A 16,993-nucleotide genomic window follows, 5' to 3' on the forward strand; every position below is an offset into this window, starting at 1 on the left:
CTTGTCTTAGGCTGTGTGCCCTAGGAATTAGGACTCTTTACCGGCCATCTATATTAGCAACCGTCTCCTGGGATCCTTTGAATTTATTCTTTCCAGAGTGTGATCTGGCTCCCATTCCAGTCAGGATAAGTCTGGAAGGGTCAGAAACAGACTAAGTGCCAAATAAAGATTTCCGTCTGTTGGTGACAAAATCAGACCCTCTACCCTCTGCCTGAGGGGGAGTAAGGAGTCCCTTGTAAACCTCTGTCCACCTGTCTGTGCCCTGGACCCAGCTTTCTCCTTAGGATTTCATGTGGAAACTATGTGAACACTTTTAGTGACATTATTTATCACTTAGGAGTCTCTTTCAAGACTTTTACACTCACATCAAGAATCTATTGGGGGAGGGGATCCCGCAAATCTGTAGGACAGTAAAAAAAATTCAGGCAGAATTACTACAGAGCTTCTTTTTATCTCAGTTTCTGGAACAGCACATCCAATCCTAAATGGGCCATCACATTCATGGCTTGTCAATGAGAATTTTAGGTCATGCCTGTGAAAAGGTTAAGATCTGGAAAAACGTTTCCAAATATTTTCATTGTATTTCTTTGCAATAATCGTGCAGGAGGTCCCTGTAAGCATTTCCTAGTAACACTGACAGGGTGAGGAAGTGTTTGGAGATACACCAAGTACAGCCCACTCTCGTTACTCGCGGTAGTTATGCTCTAGAAAGTCACTGTGAACAATGAAGTAGCAAATTCTGAACTGTTGTTCCTGGGGAAATACAGAGTTAGCTTCCTTGGGGCCTCTGGTCACAAGGTTTTCATCAATCAAGCAATACATAACCTTGTTTTATGTGTTTCCATTTAAAGACACCTTACTTAATGTATCTATTGTTGATTCATTCACATTGAACTCATGGCCAACGGCACCATAACTCATGACTGAAGGAAGCTCGTCTAACACACGTGTTTTCTCCTCAAGGTGTGTCACAGCCTTCTGGCGCTTAGGAACACTAGGCAGCACTTCAACAACATGTTTGGGGGCCATGAAACAGTGAAATCACCAACAAAAGCACATCAGTACAAAAAACATGGAACTATCAATACATAGATTATGAAAAGGACCGTTGTTACAGTCCGGGATCTAAAACAGGAAAGCAGAGCTAGTTTTACTGTGATCTGGGTGGGACTCATTTTTCAGCCCTCTGCATGTCTGTGAATGACCACAGAATCCCTGCCAATTATTGATTTGGGGGTGACAAGTGAATTTTAGTGGGTAGGCGAAGTCACAAATACAGAATCCGTGAATAATGAAGATCATCTGTGTATCCTTCAGGGTGAGATCTCATTACCCTGGTTCCTGGTCCACAATACTTCCCTGATGTTATAAATTCATCAATTTATAACAAAAAGGCAACAGCCTCCGGGAAGGGAAACGTTTGTATCTTATGGATTTGTTTATCAGCTTCTTTGCTGGAAAGGACCTATCTGAGAGCAGATTTAGAAAGGGTAGTATTTAGAGAGTAGATACGGGCTAGAGGGGATGGAGAAGAATTATAAACATACAGAGAGCAAACTCTTAAGGCAAACTCTAATGTTAGAGTGTGTCTTCATTCTCCCCGAAGGATGGTGGGACACTAGAAGTCCACTTTTCTATGGCTCAAATGCCACCCTGCCCAGCTCCCTTCCCACCCTCCCCCAACCCCCCAGACAATTTGCCAGAATTCAATTGACTTCGGTACTTTGTCCTCAGTCAGCCAGAGCCATTCTCCCCAAATGCAGCTGATTTGCTCACTTATGAAAACACTTCCTGCTTATCACTGGGGCTGGAAACATCTGTTCCAAGACCAAGTTTAAGTCAATCTGATGCAACAACTATTTCTGAGCTTCCACACTGTGCAAGGCTTTGAGTTAGCTGAATTTGAACAGGCAGGTGGAGGGCGGATGAGGACTCTCATCTTACCTTTCAACCTGGACTCTGAAATCTTTGTCTCTTCTCTTGGACCACAGTTTTACGCACCGTGGACTCCTAGGCCTCGGGCTAGACTTCCTGGCTTCCGCCCCTGCCTTGCGACTGACCTCTGCCCTCAGAATTCTCCGTGGTCCTGTCCTGATTTTCCAGTTTCCTGACCTTTTGCTTGGCCTGATCTCCAGTAGCCCCAGGCTTTGTAACCCCCAGCTTGCCAGCTCAGCAGCTTCCTAATGCAGCTACATCCTGCTGGTGTTACACCCTCCCTGCCTCCAATGAGCTGCTTCCATGGTTCAAGTCCCTCTCGGGGGATGGCTCTGCATCCCAGGCCCAGCACGGAGCATTCTGCCAAGTGGGTTAAACCAAGGAAGATCCGAGCCTGGGGGAAGGGCCTTGCTAGTTTCAGGTCTGTAATTGGCTTACTGTGAACTGCTGAGCCGCAATCTGCATCATGAGTGTTTAATGTTCTTCTGGGTCAATGATAATCACAGGATGTTAGAGCCAGAAGTGACACTGTATTCTCTCATGTCAAAGATAAGAAAACTGAGACGCAGAAGTATAAAGGAACTTGCTCAGAGTCATGTAGCTATTAAATAACAGGGGTGGAACTAGAAGCCAGGTCACCTGATCCAAATTCAATGCCCGGTCCCTTATGCTATGTGGCTTCTCCTGTTTAGCTGAAGGGGGCACCTGAGAAAAGAAAGATTACACCGCTCATAATGATTCGAGTTTAAGTGCAGATAATAGAGACCACTTTAGTTGCTTTAAGCAGAAAGGGACTTAATGAGGGAACTAGGTGCCTACAACATTTCTGGAAGGGGATTGACATATACACACTAATATGTATAAAATAGATAACTGATAAGAACCTGCTGTATAGCACAGGGAGCTCCACTTCTCTGTGCAGTAGAAACTAACACAACATTGTAAAACAACTATACCCCAATTAAAAAAAAACAACATTGCTGGAAGGGCTGGAGGAGTGGCCACAGACTGGCCTCTGGGAATGGCTTCTAGGAGGGTGCTGTAGAACTGGCCTGTGGAGGGAACTAACTTCTCTGCCCCAGTGGGGAGATTCAGGAAGTTGCTATCCTAGCCACTGGGTCCAGGACCCCCTATCTTGACTGTGATCTGGGGATCAGGAAGCCACTCCCAGAACTGTAGGCACCAAAGCCTCATATACCTACAATGATCTGCAAAACATAGCCTTGCATGCTGCCTCTTTTCCTGCTTAACTGTGTTTCAAAATCAAGTCTTAAGCCTATGCAGCTGATTGATGGAAGCTAAATCATATCCAGAATCTTATTTGCAAGGGAATCTGGGAAACGTGGACTTTAGCTTTCCAGGCTATGTAATAAAGGAAGGACGGTACATCAGAAGGAAACTGGAATGGATGTTGAGTGAGTTAATCTGTGGCGTTCCCACCACACTGGACCTCAGTTTCCTCATCTGTAGAATGGGAATAATGATTTTACCTACTTCATAGGGTTGTTATAAGCAATGAATAAGCCTATATTACAAGTAAAACACTATTCCTGGGGCATAGTAAATACTCAATAAGTAGTAGTTATTAGTTTCAAAACCTTAGCAGGTTTACAGTCTGCCCTCTTGAATTTTCAGTTCAGTTTTCTGTGTATTCAGCCTAAATTTTTAATCTTGTTCAGCCCTGTCAAATTATGGGGTATGGATGACTTTGTAAAATTGTTTGACTAAAACAAACAAAAAAAAGGTATTATTAAAATAAGGCTTAAACTATTAACAAGTTGATTAGAAATAATTTTATCTCTCCCCATTTTACAGGGAAGAAACTGAGGCCCAGAGAAGTAAGAGGACCTGACCAAAATGAAACCATTAACTAATTTCAAAGCCTGAACTAGAACCCGTCTAATGCTCTTCCCAATACAAATAACCAAAATACATTCCGATGACGGTTGAACCTTCAAATTTGCAAAATGTTACCAAAAATGTAGTGAGTTTCATTTTTTTAAAACCACTCTGCTTTGTAAATATACACAGACTGGGAAAATGAAACAAAACAAACAAACAAGAAACCTCTCATTATATTGTAAAAGAAAAAGCGTGATAAATGCTGTCTCAAATAACAGTCAACACTCTATAAAAAAGTGCAGTATTAGAGGTAATCCTCTTAAGATCATGAATGAGCTGAGGATTTCTCCTATCACCATCATAACTTAGCATTTTTCTACAAGTCGCAGCTAATTCATTGAGAGACGAAAAAATAAAATGCAGTATAACTGTCAGCAGGAAACAGCCAAAATTATCGTTATTTACAAATCTCTAGCATTATATATACTATATAATTATCTACAAAGAAAACACAAAAGAATCATTTGGAAAAGCTACAGTATTCAATATAAGAATCCAGTGACATGGCCAGTTACAAAATAAGTATTTTTAAAATAAACTGCTTTCTTTTATACCAGTAAGAATGAATTAGCAATTATAACACAAAGATAAAATCCTATTCTCAACATGAACACAAGTCATTACCTGGAAACAACAAGAAATATGCTAAACCTACAAGAAGGAAATAACAATATTTTACAAACAGATAGAACAGAGGATTGAATAAATGAAATATATACTTTGTCCCTAGAGGGAAAAGCTAATAATGTAAAGATGTCAATTCTCTCCAAAGTAATAAATCCCTTTAATGCATCTCCAATAAAAATTTTTTAAAAAAGGAGTCTACAGGCATTGTGACAAGATGGTTCTAAAATTCACTTGGAAGAATAAATAAGTGAAAACCCACGAAACAATATGGCATTTTACTTATGGGTAGATGTATATGAAGTTAAAGTTTTAAAACATGGATTGGAAGTTTCCATATCAATTCATGTTTGTGGTCACTTCTAAGCAGGGAGGAAGGGGAGTGGGCCAGGGACTTGGAATCAATCTCTTACATTTTATACCTTTTCCTAAGACACACGCCTGAAGCAGCTATGTTAAAATGTTAATATCTGTTAATAATCTGTGGTAGGTGGTATTGTATTATTCTCTGCAATTTTCTGTTTTTATATATTTTTTTTTCCAAAAAAGAAGACTGAGGGGGATGTGGAGTCCGCACTGCAAGAATTCTCAATAATAAAAAGAGTATCATTTTGCCCGTAAATAAACCAATGACACCGAAAAGAAAGCTAGAAGCAGACCCAAGGGGAGGAGGTATTTCAAATCAGTGAGGGAACCAGCAGAAGTTCTTAGTGATGTTCTCACCATCATGCATCAGAAATTTTTCTAGAGAGGTTAAAAGAAGTGAAACATGAAACCATGAAAGAGCCAAAAGGAAAATACTATTGCCTATTTATCTGATTTCGGGGTAGAGAAGGTCAAAAATCTCCTCATGAGACCTCTTCCCACCCCTGGGCCTTTGCTCAGGCTGTTTCCTGCTTGGAAACCTCTTTCCTTTCCTCTTCACTCGTGCGTTCGTTCCCCAGGAAGCCTTCCCTGTCCTCCCTCATTAGTTGACACCCTGCGTTATGGCTCTCTCGGGCACCATGTACCTCTCCTTTGTGTCATTTGTCGCTTTTGCGATTTTGCATTTGTTTGTGTGATTATTTGACTAATAATCTATCTGTCTCCCAGTAGACAATCAACTCCATGAGGACAGGTCTTGCCTGTTTTACTTGTTCAAAAGTAAAGCACCTTGCCTACAGTGTGTGATACACTGTAAGGGTTTGATAAATGTTGGCTGAATGAATGAATGAATGAATGAGTGGTGGCCAAGAAGAGTTGTTTCGTCCTGCTCATTTTTATGTGTGCTATGCATATGAGGATCTCCCTAATCTATCACTCAGAGCTCCACACCTTTTACATGTTTGGAGCATTGGTGGTCTTCGTGATTGGCAGGGTTGCACATCAGGGACGTGTGACAAACAACTTCTCAGCCTCCCTTCACAGACATCAGATTCTAGAAGTGACTTCTTTTAGAGCTACTGGAAAGCCAATTTTGCCTTAGCTTCTAGAAGAAGGAATCAGCTCACATGTGGGACTGTGAACTTGCTGCTGGCTTTGTCTTCCTTTCTCTAGTGAGTCCTTCCTACCCATGGGGATTGTCCCCAGGAGGTGATGGAATTAAAGTCTCATAGGCATAGAGGACCACAGTCTTTCTCCAGATGGGTCTCCCTGGGCTTTGGGACACAACCAGAATCACAGCCCTGGCCATTCCCTCTCATAACAGTCCCTTCCTGCGGGGATGACCAGATGTCTAGTTCTCCAGCTTCTGCTTCTGTGTGGTCTCGTTAGGTTTTTTATCTTTCTGGCAAATGCATCCAGAAATATAGTTTTGAGAATGACGTGACAATTATTAGTCATGTACTCATCCTGGAGTATAGACAAGAGCTGAGCAGAGGACTGCCGTTCATGCAGGGGCAACCCCTCAAGGGGAGGGAGATGCCCAGGGAAGTCTGCGGGGGGCGCACATCGGCCTGGACGGGCTGCATCGCTGGAACGTGAGAAGCACGTACAACGACTTCAAGCTCCCAGGGGGGAACAGGTGGGTGTGTTCTCTGACCTGCACGGTTACTTAGCCAAATCAGTATTTTCATCCCACTGAGCCCCAGACCCCCAGATGGGCCTGGAGTTAAGGCTGTGGGTCTTGAACCCCAGTGTCCACCCAACATTGTCTCTAGATTGAACAAAGGCTCTGTCCCACACATCCAATGCCCTACTATTTTCAAGATGCTGGTGGATGGCGTTGAGGCCAATAAAATACATTTAAAGTGTGACTGAATGTAGAGAGGCTTTTTGGTTTCATGTGTTTTTTCAATCAAGGATTTAGAAATATATAATTATTATGTTTGGAGGGGTCCCAAAATTTTTTGAGGTATATAAAGGCTATTTGCTGTCACCAAAAAGTACAAGGAGTCATTGATGTAGATGCCATGATTCAGATGACTGAACCTTCCTTTCCAGTCTCTGGCCTAAGTAATCTTAATTAATCAATCTGTCCACTCTGCAGAAAGAGGAACCCAGCCAGCTTTGAGGTGTAATAACAAATAATTGCCACCATTCATTCAATGCTTACCATGTGCCAGACACTGTGCTGTACATAAACTATTCTATTTAATCTTCATGACAAGGCTGTGAGGTATTATCATTCATTTTACAGATGAAGAAACTGAGGATGGAGTCACTTGCCCAAGGTCAATGTGTGAGTGATGGATCTGGGGTACTGTAGCTTTAAATCTCACATTCCTCAATGCCATCTTTCATTCAGTCCACCAGACACTGTGCTTGGCACCAGGCACTTCCCAGCCCACAAGTGCACTTGCTGGGTCAAAGAGTGTGCACAGTTTCACCGTAAACAGGAGACCTCGGAAAAGGTAATATTTCGGTTTGAGTCTGAAGGCAGGGAAAGAGCCGATGCCCTGGTTCAAAGACTATTAGGCAGGAAGAATTGTCTCGTACTTTCTGTTCTATTCAGGCCTTCAAGTGATTGAATGAATCCTCATTTTGATCTCACATTAGTACTTATGAGGGCTGATCACCAGATATGCTATTTCTGCCTTTTGAGCACCTAGTAAGGTTGTAATTCTTGGTTCCCTCTCATCCCTTGGGGTTGGTTGGTACCATGTGATAAATTCAAGGTCAAGCTTTTTAAAAAAAATATTTATTTATTTTGGCTGTTCTGGGTCTTAGTTGTGGCACACGGGATCTTTAGTTGCACCATGCATGCGGGATCTAGTTCCCCAACCAGGGATCGAACCCAGGCCCCCTGCACTGGGAAGGTGGACCCATTGGACCACCAGGGAAGTCCCAAGGTCAAGCTTTGAATTGCTGTTGAGACCCTCCAGAGCTCTTGTTTTTAATCTCTGCCACCATTTCAGAGAGTGGGTGCTTCATCATCTATCTTCCAAGATAATGCATGACAGACACATAGCCCTGTAATGGACACACAGTACAAGCAAGAAACAGACTTTCGTCATTTTGAGCCACTGATAAATAAATTTCGGAAGTTTATTTGTTATTGCAGAATAGCATTGACTATCCTGACTGCTGCACGCTCTTTGGAGAGGGTGGCTGGAGAGACTGCTCTCCAGAAAGCCTCCTTGCCCTCTATGGGGAAAACATTGTGCTTGCGCATAAATGCCCTGTCCTATTTTCACTCTGTGTCATTTTCTGGGAGTACTTAAGACGACAAGTCTACCTCACTCTTTCTGTTTTTAAGATGGCCAATTCAAAGTCAGAATCTTGCAATCCAAGCTTCCAGCCACATGTTTTAATGACCAATTTCCACGAAACATTTAAGATTGTTCTAGAAAATCCAACCTCACCTAATCCAAAGTGACACTTACTCATGTGGTGGCTGCATGAGTTACAAAAAAAAAAAAAAATTCATGAAACATTGCTGAACAGTTATTAAATAGTCTCTAGTCCCTAATGGCAAATTCATTTTCATTTAATAACAAGTTATTGTGAAGTATAATGAAAAATAGAGTGGCATGCAAAATAAGCTGGCCTCTGTTTCCATTGACATAGTGCCAGTTTCTTGGGTGCAGCGTTACAATACTATCCATCTTCATAAAGCAGTCTTTGGACGGCATTATGAAACAGCGGGAAGGAATGGCGGATGACAGCTTCATTAGTCATGAGTAGGTAATCCTGGCCAATTTCTCCTGGGAATTATTAACACGTTCCTAAACACCCCTTGGTTGATGACATCCAAAAAAGAAGAGGAGGAGATCGGTTATAAGATCTTGGACATTATCCAAATCTGGCTACAAGTGAGCTGCAGAAAGTCACGAAGCAGTCCCTCTTTCCCAGAGCTCTCTGGAAGGCTTCTGGGGAATGGGACCTTGTGAGCCAAGATGGACAAGACCTCAGACTCTTGCCCATTGCTGAATACCTAGTGGGAAGAAAAAATCGGGATGGTGTCTACCTGGCAGACAACTTTAGGCTGTATCACTTGGTAAATGGATGAATTAGCCTCAAATTCATTCTCATCACTGACTAGAAAATAGGAACTCCAAGAAGGTATCTTTGGGAGCCTGGTAAGTACACAATAAACACTGAATCCCAGAGGTTCCTGTGAATCCTAGCAACGGGGATCCCTTTGCCAAAGATTACCTAATCCCTCCAGAGTCTGATCACTTAGCCTGAAGGACAATGTGGCCCCTGCCAGTCAAGATTTCTCATGTTTTTGTGACCTTCTCTAGTGAAGCCGCCTTTTCAGTTTCTTGGTGAGTCAGCTGGGTGGGGCTGTATGGGGCTGGCAGGGAAATGGTTTATTCTGCAGGTCAACAAAACTTTATCTGTGGGTTTAGACTCCCATTAACCATGGTTTGGTAATTCATGGTGTAGCAAAAGGGCTTATGAATTGGAGTGAGACTTGAACTCAGATCTTTGCTCAGCCGCTTACTACTGATGGCTGTGGGATCTTGGGCAAGTTAATTAACCCTTCTCAGCCTTAGCTTCCTCATCTGCAAAATTGGGGTGATGATATCTATCTCAGAGTTGTGTGAGGATTACTTACCACAGCTAGGTAAAGCACTTGGCAGAGTGCCTCAGTAAATATTTCTTCCATATATGGAAGCTATGTCCTACTTAAAAAATAAAACCAAAAATAATCAGATTTATAGGAAAGAAAAATCAGTATGAGTTGTTTATATTATCCTGTCCGCTGCCCCCAACTAAATTATAATCTCTTGTTTTCATTTACTTTTAAAAGAAGAGCAGTGATGGCCAAAAACATTTGTAGGCCACCAGACCATTGTCAAATTTTCACATCAACTCTATTGTTGTCCCCATTTTCCAGATGAGGAAACTGAGGCACAGAGGAGAGATAAGTTGTCCAAGGTCACGCCAGCAGTAAGCTTTGGAGCTGGGATTGGAAACCAGATAGTCTGCCAGCAGACTCTGTCCTTACCCATCACAGCTATGTCCATGAACCTTTGTTGAATTGGTTGAATCTAATAGAGAACTCCTATTTAAACAGCAAGTTTCCTAAGGACATTTAAATGTTTACACATTGGTACCCTAGGGTGTCTCCCCGGCTACTCCGTGCAAAGCTAAAGCCTACACACACTCCAGTTCCAGATCCTTCGGAAGTCTCCCTGGATTTGTTCTATCTGCTCTTTCAACAGTCCTAGCCTGAGCCGCACCACCCACTCAGAGCACTCAGATCATTCATCAGTGGCTCCCGAGAAGATGAGAGAGAGTGACAGCTGCAGAGGATGCCAGAGAGAGACAGGCAGAGAGAACAGAAGCCAAAAAGGAGAAAGAGCCAGGGGGAAAAAAGGAAGATAACAAGACAAGAAAGAACCAAAGGTGCTTAAATTTCAAGGTGGATTTTCTTTTTAAGTATGCTGTATCATAAAGTCTGACTATTGTCAGAACACTTTTTTTCCCTGCTGCCTCTGGCTTTTGTGAAACAGTGAAGTGTTTTTGCTTTAGCCATCATGGAAGAATCTTATTTTTAGTGATTCCTTACACCAACTAAATATTTAGCAATCAATGATCACTGTGAAAATTTTTCAAGTATTTTCTTTCAAATCAACTTCAGTTTTTTTTTTTTTTCAGTTTTATGGCATTTGGAAGCTATTTCAGTGATTTCTTTTCTGTAAAAAAAATGTTAAAAATTTTTAATCCACTTGGAATTTAGTACCAGGTATGATCAATTAGGTAAATCTTTATTAAGTGCTTACTACATGCATGTCATTGTGCCAAGTCCCAGACACAAGGGTGAATAAAGATGACCTCTGCTTTGGTGGAAACTCTAGGCTAGCTGGGGCTTGCCAGCCTTGGGGGCATTGCTCTCTTAGGAACCCTGTTAGAAGTCTGCCTGCGTGGGCTCCACTCCAGGACTGCCTGAGTCAGTAGGTGATTCTGATGCATCCCAACGTTCAAGACACACTGGTTGGGGGCAGGCACTATTTGTAGCAATCACGTACCCCAGCTTTAGAGAGCTATCCAGGACTCTGAAAGCTCTGGAGACACCTCAGCTACCCTCTGTCTGCATGCAGCTCCTCAGACCCCAAGAAGGCTCCACCCTAAATAGGGTGGCATGGATGGGCTAGGGCCAGAGACAGATCAGTTTATATCACAACTAATGGAGAGCCGAGTATTCTTGTTAAAAATTCTGAAGGTCCAGAATTAATCTTGGGTAACTGGGAAACATCTTAATTTTAGAGTTTTAAAAATCAGAAAAATTTGATTGGAAAAAACTATTTTTGTGTGTGCCTATCTTACCTCCTGATTTGCAAAAGGGTGAGGGAAGACTTGTCTTCTTAAATCAAATTTGTACATCTCTGGAAATGCCAAATATAGTAAGTTCATAAGTGATCTGATAATACAGAATATATGCTTGTGCTTCTAAACCAGCAAAGTGCTGATGGAAGAATATTCTCCAAGTTCCAATTGTTCCCTCCTCTATGGCTACAAATTTCTATAAACTGTTTTTCTGACCATATTCCTGCCCCACCTTTCTATTTTTTTTTCCCCTCCAAAATAAAATAAAGGCAATGATTCAAATGACTGGCTCTTCATTTCTAAGTAACTTGGGTGAGGTTTCCACAGTGGGTTTTACTTTACACAATTTGAATCAGGTCAATCTGAAAAACAAGAGCAAGATTATGTAACTGTAGAGATTTGTGTGTGTGTTGGGGTAATTGGAACCATTTTTATAGAGCGGTGAGTAGTTTATAGAGAAGCTAGTCGGTGATACTTTTCCATCGTATTTGAACTCATTATTTCAACAAGCCATTTTGAGCACTGACTGTGAGTACCCTTATTCCAAGGGCATCAATATTCTTTTCCTACATAGAATGCAAGTTCCTGAAGGGAGGATTGAGATTATATCCTTTTTTCTTATATACCCAACGTCCCCCTACCCCCCGCCCAGTAAAGAGGGACAGGAGAGGTGGAAAGGGGTGAGGGGGAAGGAAGTGGGATTTAGGTAATAAGGGTCTAGCTCCGCAGGTTAAAGCCGTGTGATTTTAGCACGATAAAGATGTAGGTCAGTGAAACTGGCTAGAGAACTGGACCTAGATCTAAAAATATATAATAATTAAATAAAGGATTATGTGAGCATCACGAAGGGAAAGCAAGAATTATTCAGTAAATGGTCTTGTATACAAAGATTAAAATTAGGGAAAAAGCACTTGAGATTCGTACTTTAAACTGTATCCTGAAACGAATTTACCCTGACACTTGATAATTGTTCCTTAACTTTCTCCCTCTCCATGTGCCAGTCTTCAGAGACCCACTCAGGCTCCACACTGAACTGGTTGTTCATCAGGGTGGCTGCTTTATCACAAGTCACCAGTGCCGCGGCACTGGGGCTGACCTGGGAACAAACCCAGCTGAGTTCCAGAGTGATGTGGTATTTGGGAAAAGGACACACTGCAAATTGATTAGACATCAACTCACGGAAACCCAAAGAGGGTAATCGTGTTTATGAGCTGGAAGGACAGGGGGCATTTGGAGCCCCTCAGCTACTCTGTTACTCTAGCTTCTAATAGAGTACCTGGCATACAGTAGGTGCTGAACAAACGTTTGTGGCCTAAGTGACATTTGTGTCTTGGTGCTTTGCTGGGTAGACCTGAGTGCCGATGGTTGTGTCTGTTGTTGCCTGAGCCCAGAGCTCCCTAAAGTATAAAGAGTCTTCACACTCAAGGTCCCAGGCTTCCAGATGGCTGGCTGGCCACTGCCTCTGGCAGGAAACATTGCCCTTTCCTCCAGAGATGGAATGGCACAGAAAATATTGAACAGAAAAGGGAATGAGAGTTGGGCCTGGGTCTTCCTTCCCCACACTGGCTGCACAGGCGTTCAGCAGGCTTTGCCTCCTGTGTCTACCCAGAACACGGTCTCTGGCCAGTTCCTCTCTCCTCCCTTCCCCTTTGCCTGGAGCGTGAACCCGGAGCTCTGGGATCCCTGTGTTGGGGCAAAGGCGGATGGTAGACACATGGGGCCGAATGCCTGCAGTGCTGGTTGGTCCTGGCTTGGGAGTGATATTTGCTGGTTGGGATGAGGCGGGGCTGGGAAAAAAATTCAAGTCTCATTCTTAAGTGATGTGGAAATGTATTGCCATTGGCTCTTACTAGGTAGCTCTAAGCCAGTGAGGAAAAAAATGTTTTCATTGGCACAAGAACACATTTTACATCCACATATATGTGTGTCTACTTTTGGGCAGACTGCAGAAACTTGTAGCTTCCGGCCTTCCTGCTCCTCTGTCTAGTGAATTCTACCAGTGGTTCAAGGTGTAGCTCAGTGCCTGCCTTGAACAGGAGGATTTTCTTTTCTTTCTTTCTTTCTTTATTTAACATCTTTATTGGAGTATAATTGCTTTACAATGGTGTGTTAGTTTCTGCTGTATAACAAAGTCAACCAGCTATACATATAGATATATCCCCATATCTCCTCCCTCTTGCGTCTCCCACCCATCCTCCCTATCCCACCCCTCTAGGTGGTCACAAAGCACCGAGCTGATCTCCCTGTGCTATGCGGCTGCTTCCCACTAGCTATCTATTTTACATTTGGTAGTGTATATATGTCCATGCCACTCTCTCACTTTGTCACAGCTTACCCTTCCCCCTCCCCGTGTCCTCAAGTCCATTCTCTACATCTGCATCTTTATTCCTGTCCTGCCCCTAGGTTCTTCAGAACCATTTTTTCTTTTTTTTTTTTTTTAGATTCTACATATATGTGTTAGCATATGGTATTTGTTTTTCTCTTTCTGACTTACTTCACTCTGTATGACAGACTCTATCTAGGTCCATCCACCTCACTATAAATAACTCAATTTCATTTCTTTTTATGGCTGAGTAATATTCGAACAGGAGGATTTTCTTGACAACTTCAGTTCACACTGATTTACCCATGATCTCAGCTCTTGCTGCAATTACCATCTTCACCACAGTCAGGGCAGAGTTATTGTAAAGTGAAAGAAGCTTAGGCTTTAGAACTTCTAATAATGTGGTCCTTGCTTGGGTTCATGTGGTCATATGCTTCTGATAAAATTGCAAATGTAAGATATTCAATATTTTAGCTGCAATGGGCTAAGGATATTGTCTTCTTCCACTCAGTTTCCCCCTCCCTTAGTTGTCCCCCCAGGAGTTATGTGTTGATGGAGAGGCCCTGAGCATTCTGGGGACTCCGGCTAAGGAGAAGCTGAGTTGGAGATTTATTTGTTTTGGGCTCAATGGATCTATTCATGTGGTTCACACTTATTTCCGTGTTATCTATTCTCATGTAAGAATGGCTTCCAGGAATACTCCCGATATCCTTGGTACATATTCATCTGGCATCACGGGTCCTATTGCAATATCGGCATGTCCCACTGCGCCTACCACTGGAAACGAAGAAAAAGAGTCAAAATGCGCAGAAACAGACGCTAGTCTGAGGAATGTTCTTTGAATCCTCAGATGTACAAAATTATAAGTGGAATGTTTGATTCTCATTGATGTCTACTCAAAACAGAAATTACCTTCAGGAAAATACTCAATAATGCAGTGTATGGGATTATAACATAGCCTACTACCATGCTTTTAAAATGGGAATCAGTGCAAAATAGAATTGACCAGAATTCTTGTGTTAGCAGGGCACAAAATGGTAGCAATACTGTAAACTGTGAAGTAGGATTTTTATGCCTCCCAACATAAAAACCGATGGGGATCTCAACTGATCCCCATTGGACCAGTCTTAGCATATCTGCAATGCCTTGTCCTGATGAAGCCTGGTAATTTCAGAAAAAAAAGAAAAAATGACATTCGAAAGCTCTAAAATCACAGCAAAGCAACCTAAGTGCTCCTGTGACAAAACTCCCACGCATATTCATCTATAAGTTATTGTACATAGTTTAAGGGTTATTTGATTAAACAATTATGTAGCTCAATCCAATATAATGGCATTTCATAATGCACTTGAATCGCTTTCTCTTTTCTCCATGAAAATGATATTACAGAATTATTGTCCATGAAGAGATGATCATACAGAGTATACAACCCAAAAAATAGGAAAAAGTATAACAGAAGTATACTATGTAATTTTTCACAGTTTTATTATATTTACAGTATTTGTCACCTTCTAAAAATTTGTAATGATTTTTTCAATCAAAATACATTCCACTTTCATACCTAATTTTGTATTCCTGTTTTGAATTCTTTTCCTTAAAGAGCCTCCCCTCCATGTATGAGCTTCAGGACCCACGTAACCTGAATCTGCCCTTGACCACAGTTGAGCAATTTCTCCTTATATTATTCTTGTAACAGTTATTGAATTTTATTTTATTATTATTTTATTTTTTATTTTTAAATTTTTATTGGCGTATAGTTGATCTACAATGTTGTATTAGTTTCAGGTGTACAGCAAAGTGAATCAGTTATAAATACACATATATCCACTCTTTTAAAGATTCTTTTCCCATATAGGTCATTACAGAGTATTGAGTAGAGTTCCCCGTAGTTATTGAATTTTAAAGGTAACCATAATAGTTTATGTATGGGAAATAATTTTCAACAATGCAGAGCTTTGTGTAGAAAGTGAATAATGTGGTCTCCTAATACTAATACTTATTTTGTTTTTTGTTTATTTTTGGCCATGCTGCACGGCTTGCAGGATTTTAGTTCCCCGATCTTAGTTCAAGGGGTCGAACCCATGCCCTCTGTAGTGGAAGCACGGAGTCCTAACCAACCACTGGACCGCCAGGGAATTCCCTCCTAATACTTCTTGCTCCCCAGGGATAACCAATCTTCTTGCTCCCCAGGGATAACCAATGTTAATTTGATGTCCCTCCTCAAATGCCTTTTTTTTTTCAGCCAGTTCATGATGAGTAAGTGTGGGCTTTGGAGCTAGCTGCCTGGGTTTCATTTTCACTTCTGCCCTTGTGACCTTGGGAAAATTACAAAATCTCTTAGTGCCTCACCTGGAAAAGGAGGGTTTGATTGTTCTGTACGTGTCTCAGGAGTCCTGGGAGAAGAGTTAAGGGCTTAGGTAGAACAGCACCTGACATGCTGTACTCATCATATGTTGGTTTTATTGGTAAATGAATATATTACAATTTCTTATCGGTTATCTTATGTGACCAGGTATATTGCTCTCCCTTCCCCCAAGTCTGTAAGCTTCTCAAGTTTGAGTACTAATGGGAAATGTCTTTGAAATCTCCTTATTCCTCCGAATTGTGAGGATGTGAGCGCCCTCTAGCTGCATTATTTTGTGGTTCCGCTGATCACCAGGCGGAGTTCCACTGATCTGGCTGTTCTGGCTCAAAGAATAATACTAGATTTGTCAGAAACTGGAGGGCAGCTGGGGATGTGACAAAAATTCAGAACCAACATATCAGGAGTCACTCCTGAGAAGCTAGAGATGCGTCAGAAACAGAAGAGTCTCTCTGAAATGTGATGAGACGATGTCCAGGAGAAAACAGGACAGTGCTGGATTTATACAAAACGCCTAGGAGCACACAGTAAACGCTTGTCTCTGCACTTCATTGAAACAGCACCCGGAAGTGTCGCTAAAATGCTCTTCAACGAAGGCCTGGGGAAACGGGGGGAAAGGGAACTTGGGGCCTTCCCAAGATAACACAGCTCCACAACTACGTACAAAAGGAGCTGGGAAAAAAAAAAAGAAAAGGGAGATGATAAAATATCAAGGGATGATGAGATTCAGGTGGGGGAAGATTGTTTGGGTATATACCCTATTATCGTAGAAGATTCTCCTTAGGAAACAAATACTGATAGATTAATCAATCTCAGGCTAGGTAATGAAGTACACAATAGCTGCTCAGGCCTCTCCCGCCCCAATTCACAATCTGATACGGAGTGAAAAAAGCTTGTTCCAGAAGACTATGAACTCAGTTTTGTTTTAAAAAATTTATAAGTGCACAAGACTAGAAAAATGACAGAAAAAAAAATAGAGAAATATAAACTGTAGTTATTGGGGGAATGCAATTTTGTGGGAAGCTTTTGTTCCTTGTGTTATTATGGAATCCCTTCCCCTAATTATAATAAACATGTATTTCTTCTGTAATTAGAACAATACCTATTTTAAAACAATCATTAGATATCTTTTAACTTATTGTAGTTCTTCG

At 41.7% G+C, this 16,993-nt stretch overlaps 1 long non-coding RNA gene across 1 annotated transcript; it reads left to right on the forward strand.

The window, feature by feature from the left end:
* The first annotated feature begins 1,425 nt into the window (after positions 1-1,425).
* LOC309661063 lies at positions 1,426-16,454 on the forward strand. Its single transcript, XR_014263842.1, has 2 exons — positions 1,426-8,960; positions 10,053-16,454. It is a non-coding gene; the product is annotated as an uncharacterized lncRNA (long non-coding RNA).
* Positions 16,455-16,993: the final 539 nt, after the last annotated feature.

Source organism: Balaenoptera physalus (assembly GCF_965194825.1).
Source record: "Balaenoptera physalus genome assembly, chromosome: 5".
NCBI lineage: Eukaryota > Metazoa > Chordata > Mammalia > Artiodactyla > Balaenopteridae > Balaenoptera > Balaenoptera physalus.